At 39.8% G+C, this 22,792-nt stretch overlaps 1 protein-coding gene across 7 annotated transcripts in view; it reads right to left on the bottom strand.

Annotated features, from left to right (window-relative positions):
- Positions 1–13,830: 13,830 nt before the first annotated feature.
- Positions 13,831–22,792, bottom strand: part of OPHN1 (oligophrenin 1) — a 521,428-nt gene continuing 512,466 nt past the window's right edge. For all 7 annotated transcript variants that reach the window (XM_045795443.2, XM_045795441.2, XM_045795445.2 and 4 more), the window contains one exon: positions 13,831–22,022. The gene's annotated coding sequence lies outside the window, so the exon portion shown is untranslated. The remainder of the gene's footprint in view (positions 22,023–22,792) is intronic.

The raw sequence follows: 22,792 nt of genomic DNA, 5'->3' as shown, positions 1-22,792 counted from the left end.
TTAAAGGAGGGCCTGAAGAAACTTCCATGAGGGTCATCTCCCTTGGTGGGTGGAGCTTTCCTCACAGTACTTGGGGGAAGACAGATGTTAAATAATCACAAAATAAATGCATATATACAATGGAATATTACTCAGCCATCAGAAAGAATGATTACCCAACATTTGCAGCAACATGGACAGGACTGGAGGAGATTATGCTAAGTGAAATAAGTCAAGCAGAGAAAGACAATTATAATGTGGTTTCACTCATTTATGGAACATAAGAAATAGCAGGAAGATCAGTAGGAGAAGGAAGGGAAGAATGAAGGGGGGGTAAACAGAAGGGGGAATGAACCACGAGAGACTATGGACTCTGGGAAACAAACTGACAGCTTCAGAGGGGAGGGGGTGGGGGATTGGGCTAGGCCGGTGATGGGTATTAAGGAGGGCATGTATTGCATGGAGCACTGGGTGTTATACGCAAACAATGAATCATGGAACACTACATCAAAAACTAATGATGTACTGTATGGTGAATAACATAACATAATAAAAAATTAAAAAAATAAAAAATAATAATAATGGTACCAAAAATAATAAAATACCTAGGAATAAACTTAATCAATGAGATGAAAGACCTATACTCTGAAAACTATAAAACACTGATGAAAGAAATTGAAGATAACCAAACAAATGGAAAGATATTCAATGCTCATGGATTGGAAGAACAAATATTGTCAAAAGCAGTATTACCCAAGGCAATCTACAGATTTAATACAATCCTTATTGAAATACCAATAGCATTTCTTACAGAACTGGAATAAACAATCCTAAAATGTGTATAGAACCACAAAAGACCCCAATTAGCCAAAGCAATCTTGAAAAAGAAGAACAAAGATGGATGTATCACAATTCCAGATTTTAAGATAACCACAAAGCTATAGTAATGAAAACAAAATAAATAAACCCATGCTTTTATGGTCAATTAATCTATGACAAAAGAAGCAAGAATATTTAATGGGGGAAAAGACTGTCTTTTCAACAAATGGTGTTGAGAAAACTGGATGGATACGTCCAGAAGAATGAAACTGGATGAGTTCCTTACAAGAAAAATAAACTCAAACTGGTTTAAAGACCTCAATGTGAGACCTGAAACCATAAAATTCTTAGAAGAAAACACAGGCAGTAATGTCTTTGACATCAGCTGTAAAAATATTTTTCTAGATATGCCTTCTCTGGTAACAGAAAGAAAAGCAAAATTAAACTATTGAGATTATACCAAAATAGTAAGGAAACCATCAACAAAACAAAAAATGCAGCCTACTGAATGGAAAATAAATTTGCAAATGCTATATCCAATAAGAGGTTAATATCCAAAATACATAAAGAACTTATTCAACTCAATACCAAACACAACAATCTGATTAAAAATGGGCAAAGGACCTAAATAGACTTTTTTTTTTTAAAGACAGTATACAAAACAACAAGCGTAGGCAAAGATATGGAGAGAAAGGAACACTTGTCCATTGTTGGTGGGAATGCACACTGGTGTGGCCTCTGTAGAAAGCAGTATGGAGGTTCCTCAAAATGTTAAAAATATAACTATCCTACATTCCAGTAGTTGCACTACTTGGTATTTACCCCCAAAATACAAAAACACTAATTCAAAGCGTACATGTACCCCTATATTTATAATAGCATTATTTTCAATGGGCAATTTATGGAAACAGCCTGAGGGTCCATTGATAGATTAATGGATAAAGAAGATATGGTATATACGCAGAGGAGTTAATATGGCAGAGAAGTAGGGAACCCTAATTGCGCCTGGTCCCTGCAACTCAGCTAGATAGTTATCAAATCATTCTGAACACCTGCAAAATCAGTTGGAGTTCTGAGAAAAGAATTGCTGCAATTCTACAAATAGAAGAGACCGCTTTTTGCATGGTAGAAGGTTCAGGGATGTGAATCTGTGGTGAAATATCAGAGGATACCCTGTAGGGAGAAGCTTGCTCAAGGAGGCTACTGCAAAGTACCATAAGCAGCTGAGCACAAACTCAGAACATTTAGAAGTCTGCTACAGTGACTGGGGACGTCACTGGCTTAAAGGTGCTCAGGTGGTGAAACAGGGAAGAATCCCAGGTAGGACAGCATGGTCTCAGGATCCCTGAGGTCACAAGAACAAGGGTGCCTGAGTGCAGGAAAGTTCCCAGGCATCAGAGTGGGGAAGCTGGCTGAAAACCCCAAATCTAGGCACTGGCTTTCTGTTCAGTGCTGCCATAAACTGCAAACTGCTGCACACTTGCACTACCACACCCCAGGCAGGGGCCCAACAAAAGGCAGAAGTATGGCAAAATGCCCCTCCCTCCCCTGGGAGGAATGGCACAGGTCCAAGCCACAGGAGTACATAATGTTTGGAGACTTGAAACTGGGTCCCATGCCTGACATAAAAATTCTGGGTCACAGGCTGGGTGAACAGAGTTTGGAAGGAAACCAGGGAGATAAAAGTGATTGACTGTCTCTGAGGGCTCACTGATGAGTGGGGGGCACAAACTTTGAGCTCTGGGGCTAGCAATTGGGGCTTCTCCATTTCCATGCCCCCCATTGATGCTGAAAGCCTCCAGGGAGCAAAATAGTGCCACACAATGCTATCTGGAAGCACTAACACTGAGCTTGTTCCCCTGGCAAGGGAAGAGAAGTTACAACAGGGTAAAGACACCAGAGAATCAGTGCAACAGTCCCCTCCTCCAAAGGACCAGCAGAAACAACTCCTTAGCACCAAATTTACAGATCATAGAGAACGGCAAAATTTCAGCTCTTGGGGAAAATGGTATAGAGCGTTCATTTTTTAAAAAATCATTCTATAGCCTCTCGGTTTTATTTTCTTTCAGCTATCTTCTTATTTTATCAATTAATTTTTAAAATTATTTTTTCATATATATATATATATGTCATATATATTTGGTTTCCTTTCATTATTATATATATATATATAATGTGTGTGTGTGTGTGTGTGTGTGTGTGTGTTTCTTTCTTTCCTATTTTGGGATCTAGTTTCTCTTAAGAAACAGACCAAGATGCACCCAGGATATAGTTCATTGTTTTGTTCTGTTTTATTTCTTGTATGATTTTTTCTTATTTTGTTTTCTTTCTGTTTTCTTCTAGTTTGTTTTGTTTGTATTTTTCTGTTGTTATTGTTGTTGCTATTTTGTCTTTTCTCTCCCTTTCATCTATTCTTTTCTGGACATACTGACAAGATGGAGAAATTCACCCTGAACAAAATCAGGAGATAGTACTTACTGCCAGGGATTTAATCAATATGGCTATCAGTAAAATGTCAGAAATAGAATTGAAAAGAACAATTATAAAGATACTAGCTGGGCCTGAAAAAAGCATAGAAGACAGTGGAGAATCCCTTACTGGAGAAATAAAAGAACTAACATATAATCAGGCCAAAATTTTAAAAAGCTATTACTGAGATGCAGTAAAAAATGGAGGCTCTAACTGCTAGGATAAGTGAGGCAGAAGAAGTCAGTGATATAGAAGACAAAATGATGGAGAATAAGGAAGCTGAGAAAAAGAGAGAAAAACAACTATTGGATCACCAAAGGAGAATTTGAGAAATCAGCAATAGCATAAAGTGAAATAATATTAGAATAATAGGGGTCCCAGAAGAGAAGGAGAGAGACAGAGGGGCATAAGGTTTATTTGAACAAATTATAGCTGAGAATTTACCTAATCTGGGGAAGGAAACAGGCATTCAAGCTCAGGAGGCACAGAGAACCCCCATCAAAATTGATAAAAATAAGTCAACACCTCAACATATAATAGTGAAGCTGTAAATTTCAGAGATAAAGAGAAAAATCCTGAAAGCAGGTAAGGATAAGAGGTCCTTAACTTGCAAGGGTGGAAACATAAGGCTGGCAGCAGACCTGTCCACAGAGACCTGGCAGGCCAGAAAGGACTGGCATGATATATTCAGTGTGTTAAATGGGAAACATATGCAGCTGAGAATACTTTATCCAGCAAGTCTGTCATTAAGTATAGAAGGAGAGATAAAGAGTTTTTAGGACAAACAAAAACTAAAGGAATTTATGAACACTAAACCAGTCCTTCAAGAAATATTAAAGGGGATCCTTTGAGCAAAGAGAGAGCCCAAAAGTAACAAAGACCAGAAAGGAACAGAGACAATCTACAGAAACAGCGGTTTTACAGGTAATACATTGGCACTAAATTCATACCTATCAATAATTACTCTGAATGTAAATAGAGTAGATGCTCCAATCAAAAGACACAGGGTATCAGATTGGATTAAAAAAAAAAACAAGACCCATTGATATGCTGTCTACAAAAGACTCATTTTATTTTTTTTCAAATAACATAAGATTTCATTAAATTTACCATCAACAAGAAAAGCTATTTCTGTCTCTTAACTTTTTTAAATATATTTTTTATTATATTATGTTAGTCACCATACAGTACATCCCTGGTTTCTGATGTAAAGTTAGATGATTCATTAGTTATGTATAACACCCAGTGCACCATGCAATATGTGCCCTCCTTACTACCCATCACCAGCCTATCCCATTGCCCCACCCCCTCCCCTCTGAAGCCCTCAGTTTGTTTCTGAGTCCATAGTCTCTCATGCTTCACTCCCCCCTCTGATTACCCCCTTTTCTTTATCCCTTTCTTCTCCTACCGATCTTCCTAATTCTTACATTCCATAGATGAGAGAAACCATATGATAATTGTCTTTCTCTGCTTGACTTATTTCACTTAACATTGAAGAGACTCATTTTAAACCAAAGACACCTTCAGATTGAAAGTGGGAGGTGGAGAAATATTTGTCATGTTAATGGACATCAAAAGAAAGCTGGAGTAGCAATCCTTATATAAGACAAACTAGATTTTAAACCAAAAAATGTATTAAGAGATGAAGAAGGACACTATATCATAATAAGGGGGTCTATCCAACAAGAAGATCTAACAATTGTAAATATTTATGCCCCTAACTTGGGAGCAGCCAATTCTATAAGCTAATTAATAACTAAAGTAAAGAAACACCCCACTCACAGCAATGGACAGATCATCTAAGCAGATCAACAAAGAAACAAGGGCTTTGAATGACACATTGGACCAGCTGGGCTTCACAGACATATTCAGAGCATTTCATCATAAAGCAAGATAACACACATTTTTTTTTTCAAGTTCACATGGAACATTCTCCAGAATAGATCACATACTGGGTAACAAATCAGGTCTCAACCAGTACTACAAGATTGAGATTATACAATGCATATTTATAGACCACAATGTTTTAAAACTTGAACTTAATCACAGGAGAAAATTTGGAAGAAACACAAATACATGGGAGCTAAATAGAATCATACTAGAGATTAATGGGTCAACCAGGAAATCATAGAAGAATTTTAAAAAATACATGGAAATGATGAGAGAATGGAAGGCAAGCTGAGGACAAAGCAGAAGCTTTGTCCTCCCTCCCCCCATGGGATGTATGCGATTCCTCAGGCACTCCTTGCTGCCCTAAAGGACAAAGAAACAGTCCTTACTACCTATAGCCCATTGACAAGTCCTTGAAACAGGCACGGTGACATTCTTCTAGGAATTCAGCTGCCTGGATGTTAATACTTTGTTAAGGGCAAAAGGCAGCCCTAGCCTGACCCCATCCCCTCCACCAAGATCCTGTAAGTCTACTTTAACGTATAAAAATTCCTTTGGAAACTTCCTTTATCTCTAACCCCCCCCCCACCAAGATATGTGTTGGCAATCATCCCCCAAGCATATGGCCCACCGATATACATTTGAAGGGTCTCATGACTCAGGTTTTATTAGACAGTAATAAATTACCTTTTCCCAACAACAGCTAGCCCCCTCAAGGTCCTGGAAACCTTGCTTCCAAAATTCCTTAGAGACTTACGCTATCCCTAACCCGCTCCCAACTTGAGAGTATATAATGGGCCATTCCTCACAACCCCAGGGCAGCAGCTCTTTCTGCCCACAGGTCCTGTCCCCATGCTTTAATAAACCACCATTTTGCACCAAAGACGCCTCAAGAATTCTTTCTTGGTCATCGGCTCCGGACTCCACCCCACTGAACCTCACTTATATTCCCCAACCTCATCAGAAACAAATGAAAATGAAAACACAACAGTTCAGAACCTTTGGGATGCAGCAAAGGTAGTCCTAAGGGGCAAGTATATAGCAATACAGGCCTTCCTCAAGAAGCAAGAAAAGCCTCCAATACACAACCTAACCTTACATCTAAAAGAGCTGGAAAAAGAACAACAAATAAAGCCCAAATCCAGCAGGAGAAGGGAAATAATAAAGGTAAGAGCAGAAATCAGTGACTAGAAATCAAAAGAATGGTAGAACAGATCAATGAAGCTTGAAGTTGGTTCTTTGAAAAAATTAATAAGATTGATAAACCCCTAGCCAGACTTATCAAAAAGAAAGGGGAAAGGACCCAAATAAATAAGATCATAAATGAAAGAGGAGAGATCACAACTAACACTGAAGAGTATATTATGAGCAATTATATGCCAACTAATTAGGCAATCTTGAAGAAATGGATGCATTCCTAGAAACATATAAACTATGAAAACTGAAACAGGAAGAAATAGAAAACCTGAGCACACCCATAACCAACAAGGAAATTGAAGCAGTAATAAAAAATCTCCCAACAAACAAGAGTCCAGGCCAGGTGGCCTCCCAGCTGAATTCTAGTAAACACATAAAGAAGAATCAATACCTACTGCATGTAGCTGTCCAATTTTCCAAGCACCATTTACTGAAGAGACTTTTTTTCCACTGTATGTTTTTTCCTGCTTTAATCTCTCACACCATACACAAAAATAAACTCCAAATGGATGAAAGACCTCGATGTGAGACAGGAATCCATCAAAATTGTAGAGGAGAACATAGGCAGCAACCTCTACAACTTCGGCCAAAGCAACCTTTTTCATGACACATCTCCAAAGGCAAGACAAACAAAAGATAAAATGAATTTATGGGACTTCATCAAGATAAAAAGCTTCTGCACAGCCAAGGAAACAGTCAAAAAAACTAAGAGGCAGCCCACAGAATGGGAGAAGATATTTGCAAATGACACTACAGATAAAAGACTGGTATCCAAGATCTATAAAGAACTTTTCAAACTCAATACACGAGAAACAAATAAACAAATAAAAAATGGGCAGAAGATATGAACAGACACTTTTCCAATGAAGACATACAAATGGCTAACAGACACATGAAAAAGTGTTCAAAATCATTAGCCATCAGGGAAATTCATATAAAAACCACACTGAGATACCACCTGATTCCAGTTAGAATGGCAAAAACAGACAAGGCAAGAAACAACAAATGTTGGAGAGGATGTGGAGAAAGGGGATCCCTCCTACATTGTTGGTGGGAATGCAAGTTGGTACAGTCACTCTGGAAAACAGTGTGGAGGTCCCTTAAAAAGTTAAAAATTGAGCTACCCTATGATCCAGCCATTGCACTACTGGGGATTTACCCCAAAGATACAGACGTAGTGAAGAGAAGGGCCATATGCACCCCAATGTTCATAGCAGCATTGTCCACAATAGCTAAACTGTGGAAGGAGCCAAGATGCCCTTCAACAGATGACTGGATTAAGAAGATGTGGTCCATATATACAATGGAATATTACTCAGCTATCAGAAAGAACGAATTCTCAACATTTGCTGCAACATGGACCGCACTGGAGGAAGTAATGCTAAGTGAAATAAGTCAAGCAGAGAAAGACAAATATCCTATGATTTCTCTCATCTATGGAACATAAGAAATAGGATGATCGGTAGGGGAAGAAAGGGATAAAGAAAGGGGGGTAATCAGAAGGGGGAATGAAACATGAGAGACTATGGACCATGAGAAACAAACTGAGGGCCTCAGAGGGGAGGGGGGTGGGGGAATGGGATAGACTGGTGATGGGTAGTAAGGAGGGCATGTATTGCATGGTGCACTGGGTGTTATATGCAACTAATGAATCATCGAGCTTTACATGGGAAACCGGGGATGTACTGTATGGTGACTAACATAATATAATAAAAAATCATTTAAAAAATTAAAAAATAAAGAATCAATACCTATTCTTCTGAATCTGTTTAAAGACAAAATAGAAATGGAAGGAAAACTTCCAAACTCATTCTATGAGGCCAGCATCAGCTTGATCCCCAAACCAGACACAGACCCCACAGAAAAGGAGAATTACAGACCAATATCCCTGATGAACATGGATGCAAAAATTCTTACCACGATACTAGCTAATAGGATCCAACAGTACATTAAAAGGATTATTCACCATGATCAAGTGGGATTTATTCCTGGGCTGCAAGGGTGGTTCGACATCTGTAAATCAATCAGTGTGATAGACCACATTAATAAAAGAAAGGACAAGAACCTTATGACCCTCTCAATAGATACGGAAAAAGCATTTGAGAAAGTATGAATCCTTTCTTTCTTTTTTAAAGATTTTATTTATTTATTTGAGAGAGAGAGAGAGAGAGAGAGCATGCACATGATGGGGGGAGGGGAAGAGAGAGAGGGAGAAGCAGATTCCCCGCTGAGTAGGGAGCCTGATGCGGGGACCATGACCTGAGCCAAAGGCAGATGCTTAACTGACTGGGCCACCCAGGTGCCCCCTATAGCATCCTTTCTTAATTAAAACTCTCTGCAGTTTAGTGATATAGGGAACATACCTTAATATCGTAAAAGTCATACAGGAAAAACCCACAGCAAATATCATCTTCAATGGGGAAAAACCGAGATCTTTCTCCCTAAGGTCAGGAGTATATCAGGAATGTCCACTCTCACGACTGTTGTTCAACATAGTACTGGAAGTCCTAGCCTCAGCAATCAGACAACAAAAATAAAAGGCATCCAAATTAGTAAAAAATAAATCAAACTTTCACTTTTCACAGATGACATGATACTCTTATGTTGAAAATCCAAAAAACTCCACCAAAAAATTGTAGAACTCATACAGAAATTCAGCAAGGTGGCAGGATATGAAATCAATGCACAGAACTCAGATGAATTTCTATACACTAGCAATGAGGCAGAAGAAAGAGAAATCAGGGAATCGATCCCATTTACAATTGCACCAAAACCCATAAGATACCTAGGAAGAAACATAACTAAACAGGTAAAGGATCTGTACTCTGAAAACTATAGAACACTTATGACAGAAATTGAGGAAGACACAAAGAAATGGCAAAACATTCCATGCTCACAGATTGGAAGAACAAATATTGTTAAAATATCTATGCTATCCAAAGCAATCTACACATTCAGTGCAATCCCTATCAAAATACTATTGACATTTTTCACAGAGCTGGAACAAATAATTCTAAAATTTGTATGGAATCAGAAAAGACCCTAAATAGCCAAAGGGATGTTGAAAAAGAAAGCCAAAGCTGGTGGCATCACAATTCTGGACTTCAAGCTATGCTGTGTTCATGAAGACACTATGGTATTAGTCCAAAAACAGACACATAGATCAATGGAACAGAATAGAGAGCCCATAAATGGACCCTCGACTCTATGGCCAACTAATGTTTGACAAAGCAGGAAGGGATATTCGATGGAAAAAGACAGTCTTTTTAACAAATGGTGTTGGGAAAATGGGATAGCCACATGCAGAAGAATGAAACTAGACCACTTTTTTACACCATACACAAAAATAAACTCAAAATGGATGAAAGACCTAGATGTGAGACAGGAATCCATCAAAATCCCAGAGGAGAACACAAGCAGCAACCTCTTTAACCTTGGCTGCAGCAACTTCTTGCTAGACATATCTTGAAGGCAAGGGAAACAAAAGCAAAAGTGAAATATTGGGACTTCATCAAGATAAAAAGCTTTTTTAAAAAAAGATTTTATTTATTTATTCGACACACACAGAGAGAGAGAGAGAGAATGAGAGAGGGAACACAAGCTGGGGGAGTGGGAGCAGGAGAAGCAGGCTTCCCCCTGGGCAGGGAGCCTGATGTGGGGCTCTATCCCAGGACCATGGGATCATGACTTGAGCCGAAGACAGACACTTAAGGACTGAGCCACCCAGGCGCCCCAAGATAAAAAGCTTTTGCACAGCAAAGGAAACAGTTGACAAAACTAAAGGACAACTTACAGAATGGGAGAAGATATTTGCAAATGTCTTATCAGAAAAAGGGCTATATCCAAGATCTATAAAGAACTTTTCAAACTCAATACCCAAAAAAACAAAAAATCCAGTCAAGAAATGGGAAGAGGACATGAACAGACATTTCTCCAAAGAAGACACACACATGGCCAAGAGACACATGAAGAAATGCTCAACATCACTAGCCATCAGGAAATACAAATCAAAACCACAATACCACCTCACACCAGTCAGAATGGCTAAAATTAACAACCCAGGAAGCAACAGATGTTGGTGAGGATGTGGGAAAGGTGAAACCTCTTACACTGTTGGTCGGAATGGAAACTGATACAGCCATTTTGGGAAAAAACTATGGAGGTTTCTCAAATAGTTAAAAATAGAAATACCCTACAACTCAGCAAATGCTCTACTAGGTATTTATACAAAAGATACAAACATAGTAATTCAAATGTGCACATATAACCCAATGTTTATAGCCATGAAGAAGAATGAAATCTTGTCATTTGCAACAACATGGATGGAACTAGAGGGCATTATGCTAAGCAAAATAAGTCCATTAGAGAAAGACAAATATCATATGATTTCATTTACATGTGGAATTTAAAAAACAAAGCAGATGAACATTGGGAAAGGGAAGGAAAAGAAAAGAAGACAAAATCAGAGAGGGAGACAAAGCATAAGAGACTTAACTATAAGAAATAAAGTGAGGGTTGCTGGAGGGGAGGTGGGTGGCAGGATGGGGTAACTGGGTGATGGGCATTAAGGAAGGCACTTCATGTAATGAGCACTGGGTGTTATATGCAACTGATGAATCACTAAACTCTACCTCTGAAACGAATATTACACTATATGCTAATTAACTGAATTTAAATTAAAAAAGAAGAAATGGTATATATTCACAATGGAATATTAGCCAGGAAAAGAAATGAAATCTTGCTATTTGCAATGACGTTGATGGAGGTAGAGAGTATTGTGCTAGGTGAAATACGTCAGTCAGAGAAAACAACTACCATGATTTCACTCATATGTGGAATTTAAGAAACGAAATAAATGAGCAAAGGTAAAAAGTAAGGGAGAGAGAGAGAGAGAGAAACCAAGAAAGAACTCTTAACTATAGCGAACAAACTGATGATTACCGGGGGGGGGGGGGGGCAGATGGTAAGGAGTATACTTGTTGTGATGACTACTGGGTGATGTATGGAATTGTTGACCTACTGTATCATACACCTGAAACTAATATCACACTGTATGTTAACTATATTGGAGTTAAAAAAAAAAGACTTGGAAAAAAATTGTAGAGCTTCAGTTTCTACATATCTCGAATTAGGATAGCACTGTCTCTCCTAGACCTATTATGAGAAATAAATGAGATGTGTTGTGTAACAGCCTAGCAGATGGCCTTTACACTTCCATTGAGTAATTCTTTCTCTTAGTCACCAATGTAAAGCTTTCAGGGCTTCAAAAATATAAGTTAATTCTATAAGTTCAAAGCTCTTCTTTCCCTCTAACTTAGCTTCCATAATTCCTTTTCCCTTAGAACCATGCAGGCCTTGATATGTAGAATAATCTTCAAGTCCTTAGATTGATCTGAGGCACACTCATTAATGCCTCAGTTAGTTCCATGATTATTTAACCTCCTTTGCACTTCTGGGCACCTTCCCAGGGCCACAGAATGTAGTTGTGATGGCCACATTTTAATGGGGTGCCTCTCACCTTTCAATCAGAGATTTGACTACTTACTAAATTTTTCTGGCAGATGGCTGTAATGTGTCTTGAGCAATGGGTGTTTTTTTCTAATTCACACAAAGCCTCCATATAAACTAGAGGTAGCCGTAGGGCACCTGGATGGCTCAGTCTGTTGGTGTTTGCCTTTGGCTCAGGTCATGATTCCAGGGTCCTGGGATTGAGCCCCACATCAGGCTCCTTGCTCAGTGGGGAGTCTGCTCCAGATTCTCTCTCTCTCTCTCTCATATAAATAACATATTTAAAAAAATAAAAAATAAACTAGAGGTAGTCCTGTGCTTCCCTATCCCCAACTTGCTTCAGGCACTGGATGTATATTTATTACTTACCCCATGCCCCACCTCTTGCAGCACCATAATGAGAAGTTTCTTTTACAGATGGCAGTTCAACTGAGTTTGGGGACCTTCAGTGTTAAAAAAGTTTTCAATAACGAAAATATGCCGTATTTTTATAAGCTAAGGACTCCATTTAATCTCTATGTGATTTTGAGCAAGTAATGATTTTTCTGGATCTCAGTCTCTTGATCTGTAAAATGGGACTAAAATTAAGTATTGGAGAGGCTTAAATGAGATAATGTACATACAGTGTATGTGATGTGCCTGCCAGGTGGTAGTACTCTTTTTTCACCCAGTTACCACCCTAACACTTAGCCAGATCCCCTAGAAAGACGCAAGGATTCAGGCCTCTCCCACTTCACGCTTGGCACAATGTTTATTTCCTTTCCTTAGTCTCAGGGGACCCCTAACTCCACTGTGGGCCTTGTCTCAACTCCCAATGACCTGAATTCTAGAGGCACAAATTATATAAAGGTTCTGGATCGGATTCTCATAACCTATATATTTGTGGTCAGGGCTGAGTCCTTTTCTCCCTTTGTCACAGTAGGATTGGCCTGGCTACTTGGCTGACTCTGCTTCTTTCCCAAAGCTCTTTAAGTTTATTTAAAAACTCTTTAGACCCATTTCCTAACAAATTTGTGATGTCTTATTCATTACAGTGAAAATAATGTGATATTTTTCTGGACATAAATACACCTGGACAGCCAAGAGCCCAGGATTAATTTACAATTAAGTGTGAAATCATCCAGTGGCAGGATAGGGCTTCTTTCTATCTTACCTGTAGGACTTGTCCACCCTTTCACTGAGTGATTTTGTGGAAGTACCATAAGCACAATTTTAATGACAGTAGGATTAAACAATGTAGGAGGGAGAGTAAGAGAAAATAAGGGAAAGTGGGAAGATAGCTGCTCTCCAAAATATCCCAAGGGGTTCTCAAAAGATGGAGGTACCTCAGCCACATCACCAGGAGCTTAATTGTCATAGGAAGAAAAAGCACCAATCAGACCTCAAGGCATAGAAATCCTCCAGATCTGACTGTTGGCAACTGCACAGGGCAGAGTAGTTGGGACTCTTTTTGGCATGAAACTTCTGTATGAGAGAACAAGTATGGGAGGAGCCGAGCCAGTTATGGGAATAACATAGATAGGTTAGTAGGGGTCAGGATGGCTAGTTACAAGGAGATAATAGTTTCCAACCAAACAGGTTACACTCATTGAAGAATCTAAGAATCCAGTGGCAGATAACATTTGGGAAGATCTTGAATGACAGAGCATGATCCACCAGCTCTGAATGGGTATAGGAAAGATTCTATTCCTGGATAGCAACTGAGGCAGCTGCTGTTACCACCACCACCACCACCACCACCACCACCACCACCACCACTTCTTCTACGACTACTTCTGGTTACTATTTTTATGACTATGGTTAATATTAATTGAGCATTCCTTAAGGGCCAACCACAGTTACTAGGGTGAAATAACTTGCCCATGGTGATTGAGGCATGAATATAGATAATAGTATTTTAAATTCTTTCCACAGGAATTAGAGGCCAAGATCTGATCTGCAATGGCTAGCAAAGAAGACACAGGGAGCAACAGAGGAAATCAGTCTTTATTGAGTCCTTGTAGATCTTAGCTCAATAAGGGAGACAGAATTCTGAGTCCTGCAGGATGATAGTAGGGTTGGAGAAAAGGTGAGCAAGTTCGGACTGAGGTTGTTCATACCCCACCTACCTCATATCTTAATGGGTCTGGGAAATACAATAGGTTGGTAGCATCATGGGACCTAGATGGGAGTAGCTAAGGAAGCAGAAGCCAGAGGAGTAAATCCAGGTGTGACGACACTTGTGTAAACTCAGTTCCCACAGGCTTGCCAAGGGCTGGGAAAGGGCCAGTATAGAGAAGACCACTGCCTAGTTTTGTTCTCCAGGACCAGGAAAGCCCTCTTTTGCAGGCTTAATTTTAGGTACCTCTTTTTGGGCATTCTGAGGGCTTGGGCCTTCATGAAATAGGCTTCACAGAGAGTCACAGAAAGTAGTACAACTTCAACATCCACCAAAACAGGGAGATCTATCTCACGTGGAGGCACCAAGTGGAAATTCTACTCCGGAGAGAACATTCCTTGGGCCAACCCATCTTGACCTCATTCACATGGACTGACAGTCTCCTTTTCCTCCAGCCTCTGAGAAAAGATTGGGAACCTTCACTTTGTAATCCATTGGCTCCGTAAAACCCACTAAGTCTAAATTTAACATACTCTTTCAGAAAGTTCAGCTGTGCTCACTTGGGTTCCCAGAATTCCAGGACCCTGAGGGTAAGCTTAGAGAATCAAAAGTGCAAGGGACTTTTAAATGAATTTGGCCTCGATGTCTCCTCTAGGAGAATTTTCTCTGTCTGATTAGCCACAGAGGAATTCACCATTTCCTGGCTCTGAGAACTTGGACAAATGGCATAACCATTCTGTGCCTTAGTTTTCTCATCTATAAAACGGAGTTATTACCACTACTTATCTCATAGAAATATCAGGACAAATTCAATAAATGCATTTAAAAGCACATAAAGACATATTTGGCATACGGTGTATGCTATGTAAGCGTTAGCCCTTCTGGTCAAGTTATATGGGAAGTACATATCTCATTTGGGCCTTTGGGGAAGCTGCTTCCCCCTGTCCTAGACAGAATGAGACTAGTTAAAGAATTGTTCACCAGCATCAAGGTGCCGTCTAGGAACACCATCAGCTTCCAAAGAGCCCCCCTTGCACTCCAGCTACCACATTCTGTGATGTGTTGCCCAATTGTGTCTGAGTGAATCTGAGAGATGGGAGAAGTTGAACAGCATCAGAGTTTCAAACTGCTCATCTAAGTGGGATGCAAATGGTAATTTTTTTCTTCCCCAGGATAAAGATCTTGACAACCATGTGTCTTTATAGTGAAAGGCAGAGCTTCTGTAGGTAGCTGCTTCAATGTTAAGCAACATTATGACCCCCAATAATATTTTATGTCTTAATCTTTAGAACTGTAATTATATGGTAAAAGAGATGCTGAAATGTGATTGTCCTACTGACTTTAAAATAGGGAGACTATCCTGAATTATCTGTGTGGGCCCAATGAAATCACTCCAATAAAAGATTTAAGCCCTTAACAGCAGAGGTAAAAGAGGAAGTCAGAGAGATGCAAAAGGGGAAGCAGAAGGATTTGACATGCCATTGTTAGCTTGACTATGGAGATGGGCACATGTCCAAAAAATTGATGACCTCAGTTATGTAACAACAAGGAACTGAATTCTGCCAATAATCAGTGAGCTTGGAAGAAGATTCTGAGCCCCAAATGACAACCACAACCCCAGCTGTTATCTTGATTTTAGTTCAGTGATACCCTAAGAAGAGAATCCAGCCACACTATGCTGAACTTGTGACCTACAGAAACTGTGAGAGAATAAATGGATGTTGTTATAAGCTGCTCAATTTGTAGTCATTTGTTACAGCAGCAACAGAAAACTAATACAATGCTCTGAGCCTCAATTTGTACATCTGTCAAATGGGGCAAAACGTCTTGATGAAATCAGAAAACCTAGGTCCAAGTTTATTTACTACTTGCATGTCCTTAGTCACGTTGTGTCACGTCTCTCAGCCTCAATAAAATGAGAGTAATCATCTCTGCTCTACCTAGATGATATGGCTGTGTGAGGTTTGACTGAAGCAACAACTGTAAACATGTGATGGGGACAAAATACCCAGGTATAGGGTCTATTAGTCCTCCCCAGTGTGTGTTCTGCTGCTAGAAGCAGATATGATTTGGGTAAACTAGTCACCCAAAGAAAGGAGAGTTGAACTATGATCGCCTGTTTTCTGCCATTGTCTCTGGCATGTGGCCTTAGACAAGTCCCTTCTCCTCTCTGGGTCTGTTTTTTCCATTTTAAGAGGTTATATTATAGCTAGTTGTCTTCAGCTAATAGGCATCAGAATCACCTGGAGAGATGAGCAGCAGATGGGGGATAAATGGAAGTTCTCTCCTTTTTATATGCCCTGCCTACCCCCAATAAACTATCCCCTAAAAGCCCAAGTCAGAGCAGTTTGTTTTATTAAATCATGCAAAGTAAGCTCTATTTAGGATATAGGAGTTGAATCCCAAGTATGTGGTTTGAAGCATTTGATTCTCAAATTTCCAAGTTTTCAAATTTAAAATTTTCCTAGCCAATTTCAAGCTGGTTAACTAGTCATGCCCCTTTCAGTTCCTGGCAGTTCCCATTAATGTTATTTTGTAATGACTGAGATTTCCTCCCAGAATACCCCTTCTTATGTGAACTGAGGATGCTAAGTTAGGGCCAGACAACAACCTATAGATTTGTCCACGTTTTAATTAAATGTAATCTGTAGCAAAACCCACAGCTGAGAATAACAGAACACCAAAACTTAAAAGGAACTTTGAGACTATCCTGTTTAAAGACACTCAATGTGGGATATAAGAAATAGCACAGAGGATAATACAGGAAGGGAGGGAAAACTGAACAGGAAGAAATCAGAGAGGGAGACAAACCATGAGAGACTCTTGACTCCGGGAAACAAACTGAGGGTTACAGAAGGGAGTGGGGGGGATGGAGTAACTGGATGATGGGCATTAAGGAGGGCACGTGATGTGATGAGCTCTGGGTATTATATGCAACTAATGAACCATTGAACTCTACATCAAAAACAAATGATACAATCTATGTTGGCTAACTGAATTTAAATTTAAAAAAAATAAAGACAATTTGAGACCTAGAGAGAGGGAGGTACTTGCTGAGCATTAAAGAGAGTCAGTGACATAGGCAAATCTAGAACCCCCAGGGCTTCTGAAAGGAGTTCTTTCCACTGCCGCATGTCACCCTTCCACTGCTTTTAGTGGGCAAAGATTTGAAAATCAAGTAATTTTCAGTCTTTTTCCCTAGGCTCATTTCACTATTCTCTGAAGTGGAGAAACTTCACTGACATGCTATCAAAATACAAGGCCATGTACAAATCACTCTAAGAAGCAGTCAGCTATGGACACAATCTTTGTAAACACTCCCAACAACCATATTGGCCTTATCCACCATTTTTGGTCTTTGCCTCACGAAAAGGTCTCCTTGCTCAACCTGCTTTTTTGTTTCAAATGCCTTATATCAGTGTTTATCAGACTTTAATGTGCACAGAAATATAGAGATCTTATTAAAATAAAGGTTCTGATTACAAATGTCTGTGGTGGTGCTCAAGAATCTGCTTCTAACAAGCTCCCAGGTAATGATGATGCTAAGGGGGATGATGGACCACATTTGGATCAGCAAGACTTGTAGATATTGTTTCCAACGGTCTCATTTCTAAGCATCTTCTCTATTTACCATCAGGATTCCTTTACTACTAAGGGGGTAGTGTGATGTATTAGAAACAGTAAGGCCTCTGTAGCTTCCAGTCCTAAATTTTTATTAACCCTTGAGCAAAATCACTTCTCATCTCCCAGATGAGACTTTCCTTATCTGTAAAATGGGGCTATTACCCATCATGCAGTGATGTTGTGAGGGCTGAGGAAATGACAAGGGTTTAATGCAAAGTAGACTATAGATTGAGAGTCCTGGTTATAAAAAAGATTCTGGCCTGGGTTTCCTTAGAACTGCAAAAGATGACATGAGAGGTGCATGGCGCCTCCATCATCATGTCTAATATGCTTAAAGATTGTTTCCATGAAAAAACTGCAGCTGGATATATGCAACTGATAAATCACTAAATTCTACCTCTGAAACGTATAATATACTATATGCTAACTAACTTGAATTTAAATAAAATTAAAAAAAACTGCAGATGGACGCCATCAATACCCGACAGTCTGCATATTTTAATGAAAGTCACATGAATGGGCCCCAGGATCTCTTTCTTTTGTCTGATGTCACATATATATTTCCCATAGCCAGTCTTTCTAACATCTATTAATGTTCTTGGTATCAAGTACTTCTTTTCCCAGTGAAAATGAAGGCTTTTCTTCATCAAAAGCATCTCTTCAAGGTATCTTGCTTCTCTCCACAATTTTTAAATGCTCCTGAAGCTTTTGGAGCTTGCAGTGTGTCAAGTCCACTTGCTTGCAGCTACTTTAAAACTACTATCATTGATCTACCTTCTTTTGAAAGCATTTTTTTTTCTGGTCACAGAGATACATCTTCCTCCACTACTTTATATTCTAGCTGTTACATAATCAAGGAACTTCTAGAAAAGGGAAGGATACTTCCCCTTGAAAACCAATTATTTTAGAAATACTAGAGTATTTCATTATGATGTTGTTTTATTACTAAAGTTGGATGCTGAGTTTCACACCCCCACCCTGTGGCTGGACAACCTTCCCACCTTTTTTTAAGCAAAAACTTCAATAATACTTCTTATTCTAAATCATCTCTTAACTTTTGTTATCACCACAAAAAACCTTGTGAAGATTTGACCCCAAGGCATTAAGTACCAGAGAGGCACCAATACCTTTTTTCCTTCTCAAACTGTATGTGTGGATGTCTTCAGTCTCTTGGACTGAAAATACACATGCTACAACCTTGGTAAAATACATAGACACATACAAGGACCCTTTTTTCTTTGAAAAACAGCTAAGCCAAAGACTTAGTAACTACCATCTAAAAAATAAATCCTTCATTTCATGAAGTAAAATTGAATGATCCTTTTTAAAACATTACCAAATGGGTATATGGAAGGTGAGGAGACAGCCCAACTCACAAATCTCTTCCAGTCCAGTTTTTGTTTCCCTGTAAACTAAACCTTCATCCCCTACTTCCCTTCAAATGCTTGATTTTTAAATATTTTATTAGGCAGAAACAGAGTCATCCATTTTCAGTAATGTAGACTCTGTGCAGCAAAGAGAAAACAGCATGGGGTACAGAGTCAGAGAGGCCTGGATTCGAATCACAGTCCTGTTATTTACTTTCTGTGAGACCTTGAGCCAGTGACTTTATCCTCCGGGACCATAATTCTTTCATCTGTAAAATGAGGGAATAGCATCTACCTGCATGATTGTTGTAAGGACAAAAGAGATTACGTATATGAAGCACTTAGAACTGAGGTGCTTAATAAATGTTACCACTGTCAGTTCAAGATTTATGGTTCATCCATTGCCAGTTTCTCTAATCTGCTGGCCAAGGTACGCAGATATTTTCCTATAGTTGTCACTCTTCAATTATCACCCCATTCCCATAGCCTCTTCTGAATGACCATCCACCCAACAAGCCTGGGCCAAGCCAGTCTCATTCCATGACAGTGTGCCTCACCACAGAAACTTTTGCTCTTTAAATTAGAGTGCAAAACAGGGAGGCACTGAGGTTCATTTTTGGGCATTCCTTGCGTATAGCCCAGGGCAGGAGCAGAGCTATCCAGCTACTGCTTCCTGGTCTCCAGCCAGACTGGTGGTCTCAACTTTCTAGGCCAGGATCTTGATCCATGTCCCATAAAACACACAGCAATCTCATGGTCACATTTCTGGGACATCTATTCAACTCGGACTGCAGTGGCTTTCTCTGATTCTCAATAATCTTTCAATATTTGTAGTGGTGATTATGGGATCTCCTCCCCCAAGAAAACAAGAGTGAAATGATGTCCCTACCATCTTCAAATGTACTTAGGCCCCATTGGCTATGGCTTCTCTGGCCAAAATCTATACACTTACTTGCTTTAATTAGTTATCTAATGGGGCAGAGCAAGCAGAGAGGCCACAGCTCTGAGAACAGGGCTCAACAAGCACTTCCTGGGTGAGGCCAGCAGTCTCACAGCAACTTCCTTTGCGGGTGAGCTTCAGGTAGAATGGTGGTCACTTGGCTCTCTTGCTCCTGGTTCTCATTAACTTGGCCTTTGAGACTGACTAGAGCTGAGAGAGTTTTATGTGGTCATCTAGGCATGTCTTTATTGGGAATAGTATCAAGTTTCCACTCAATTACTTCCACAAAGGCCTACATGTCAACTAATTCACCAATGGGTCATGTTGAGTTCAGTCTTGAATGTGGGTATCATCTTTCAGTAGCACTGTTTAAAAGGCATCTCAGAGTTGGTTAGGGCATGGGTGTATTCTCTCTCTCTTCCCCTTCCTCCATCTCCGTCTCCTTTCTCCTCTCCTTCTCCTTCCTCCACCCATGTCTATGCTTCTCTCTCAGTTCCATAGTCAGGGTCTTGCTAGAAGGGTCCAAGTAGGAAGGTCCTTTTTCTCACACTTGGCCATGTTATAATTACACAGACCCTAAAGACAGGTTATGGCCCAGAGAGCATGGGAACACAAGCAGTGACACTTTCTCCAGCAGCTTCCCATCAATAAACAAGAATCAGAAATGTCTACTCAGATTTCTAAGTCCCTATACCAGTTGTGTTTTAGTTCCTTTCCAATGACTAAGATGGCAAATGGAGCACCAGGACATTATGTATGAAAGTTTCCACCTGATGATAAATATGGGAGGCTCAAGAAAGAGGGTAAAAGCCAAACACTCAAAATGATGACCACTAAAGCCACCCATCATAAGGCCCCTTGTTAGACAAGTGTATAATGGAAAGAAACTTGTACAGGAGGCCAAGGACCTATGAACTTGTTTAGGCATGGCTGATAACTTGCCTCAGTTTCTCCAATAGTAAAGTAGGCAGTTAGACTAAATAATTTTGGAAGGCCCTTCCAATCAAATACTTTATGGGTTGTAAAGAGTCTTTTATCTCAAGTGCTGTGGTTCTTAACCTTTATTGGGTCACAGGCCCATTTGAAATTCAGTAGAATGTCATGGACCATCTCCCCAGAAAAGGCACATTGTCATGGAATTCTGCATACCATTTCAGAAGCTTCATGGAGTTTCTGAATTGAGGGACACTGGGTTAGGAGTTGTTTCTTGGAGGAGATAAAGGAGCTTATCTGCAGAAGGCAAACATGAAGCAACAGTGCCAGCTGCCTGGCCTCAATCCATCTTAACATTTTTTCCCAGTATTTGACCCAAAAATGGAACTTCTGCAGGACAAATACAGTCTGCCTTTTTTAAAGAACTGTTTTCATTCTTGATTGTTTAGAAATGAAGCTGTCAGGAAAAAAAATAGGAGGAAAAATAATTCAAACAGACCTAGGCTTCAACATGCAAAATATTCCTTGCAGATTTGTCCTAAGTGGTTGTATGCAAAAACAGAAAGGCCGCCGTCCTGAGTTCACATGAAGTTGTGGTTGGTATCACCCATGCTGTCTGGCCCAATAGGAGCAGACAGGTTCTTGGCAATATACTGCAGTGCCAGAGCTCCAACCTGGTACCAGGGTCATTATCCTCAGTAAGAGACAATGTTAAGATTCTCCAATGTTTGGCAAACATTCCTACTCTTCTACTTCCAAGGTAAACAATGGCTCCAACTCAAGTAGCTTTTACTTCAGGGTAAGACCTCTGAGATCAGTCTTTACTCCCAAATATTTCAGAGTCTGATGGTCTTTTGAGGAGACAGGAAAATCAGAGGAGAGTTGAAAACTAAGCTCCTTTCTTCGACTCAGGTCAGTAAACAGCTTGGTTTCTGCAGTCTGGCTTGAGGGAGTTCAGCCATTCACAATCCTATAGGAGCTCAACATAGACCTTCTGAGGGAATGAAGACAGAATACATAAGAGAAATAAACCTGTGTCTAAGACATGTACCCCTTATTTTATAGCATCCTAGAGCCTGAAGGTGCAGGGCCAGGAAGGAGCTGCTCTCTTCAGCACAAAATGACTCAGCACAGAAGAGTTTGAAGAAGACCCTTCCAGAACCTGTGAAGGGTCCCCTGAGGCCAAGGATTTTAAAACCTGAAAAGGAAAGAAGAGAGTAGGTAATTAGCTAAGACTGGTCAAGTACTTATCAGCCATTGAGAAGTGAGGCCTCTCTTGGTAGATAGCTAATCAGATAACTGGTAGCTAATCTTCTGAGCAACAGAAGCTGGCTAGGAAAAGGCCCTTATGACTCAGATGCCATGAAACAGGCCTAAGATGGTGCTATAATCAGGGCTGGAAACTGTGCATTTGACTTCAACTCTAATCCCCCAAAAGTCTATAGAAGATGAAGCCTGATACCTTTGAGACTATCTACCTACAATGTAGCCACTGCCTTTATGGCCCTATACTGACTACAAATTTCTTTTCTGGGACTTCACTTCCATGAGGGATGATAAGGAAAAGCTTACCGACCCATGGACCTCTGAGGACTGGCAGTGATAGGAAGTAAAGGAAAGCTGGGGAACAAATGGAGAGCTTTCCTCCAGATACCCAGATCTCATTTATGTGTATATTGGTTCATGTCAGACCTAGGCTTGCCAGCAATCTGATAGACAAACAATTATAACTCCTAGGTAGAGAAAAAAAAATTGTATGATCTTTGTGGCTCCTGTGACCTTAACAAGTTAACTTATCCCCTCTGAACCTCAGTTCCTTTATTGCTAAGTTAAAATACATATTATCCTCCTTATTCTGGCATATGATATGGATCAAATGAAATAATGGACGTGAAAGTACTTTGCATTAAACAAATATAAAGGACTAAGGATAAAGGTTCGGGTGGGGGGAGGTAAGACTTGAATAGT

The sequence above is a fragment of the Ursus americanus genome, chromosome X (assembly GCF_024610735.1).
Source record: "Ursus americanus isolate L20-20 chromosome X, mUrsAme1.1.p, whole genome shotgun sequence".
Lineage (NCBI taxonomy): Eukaryota > Metazoa > Chordata > Mammalia > Carnivora > Ursidae > Ursus > Ursus americanus.
Note: the sequence above shows the minus strand (reverse complement) of the source record. Positions and strands in the feature narration are given on the sequence as shown.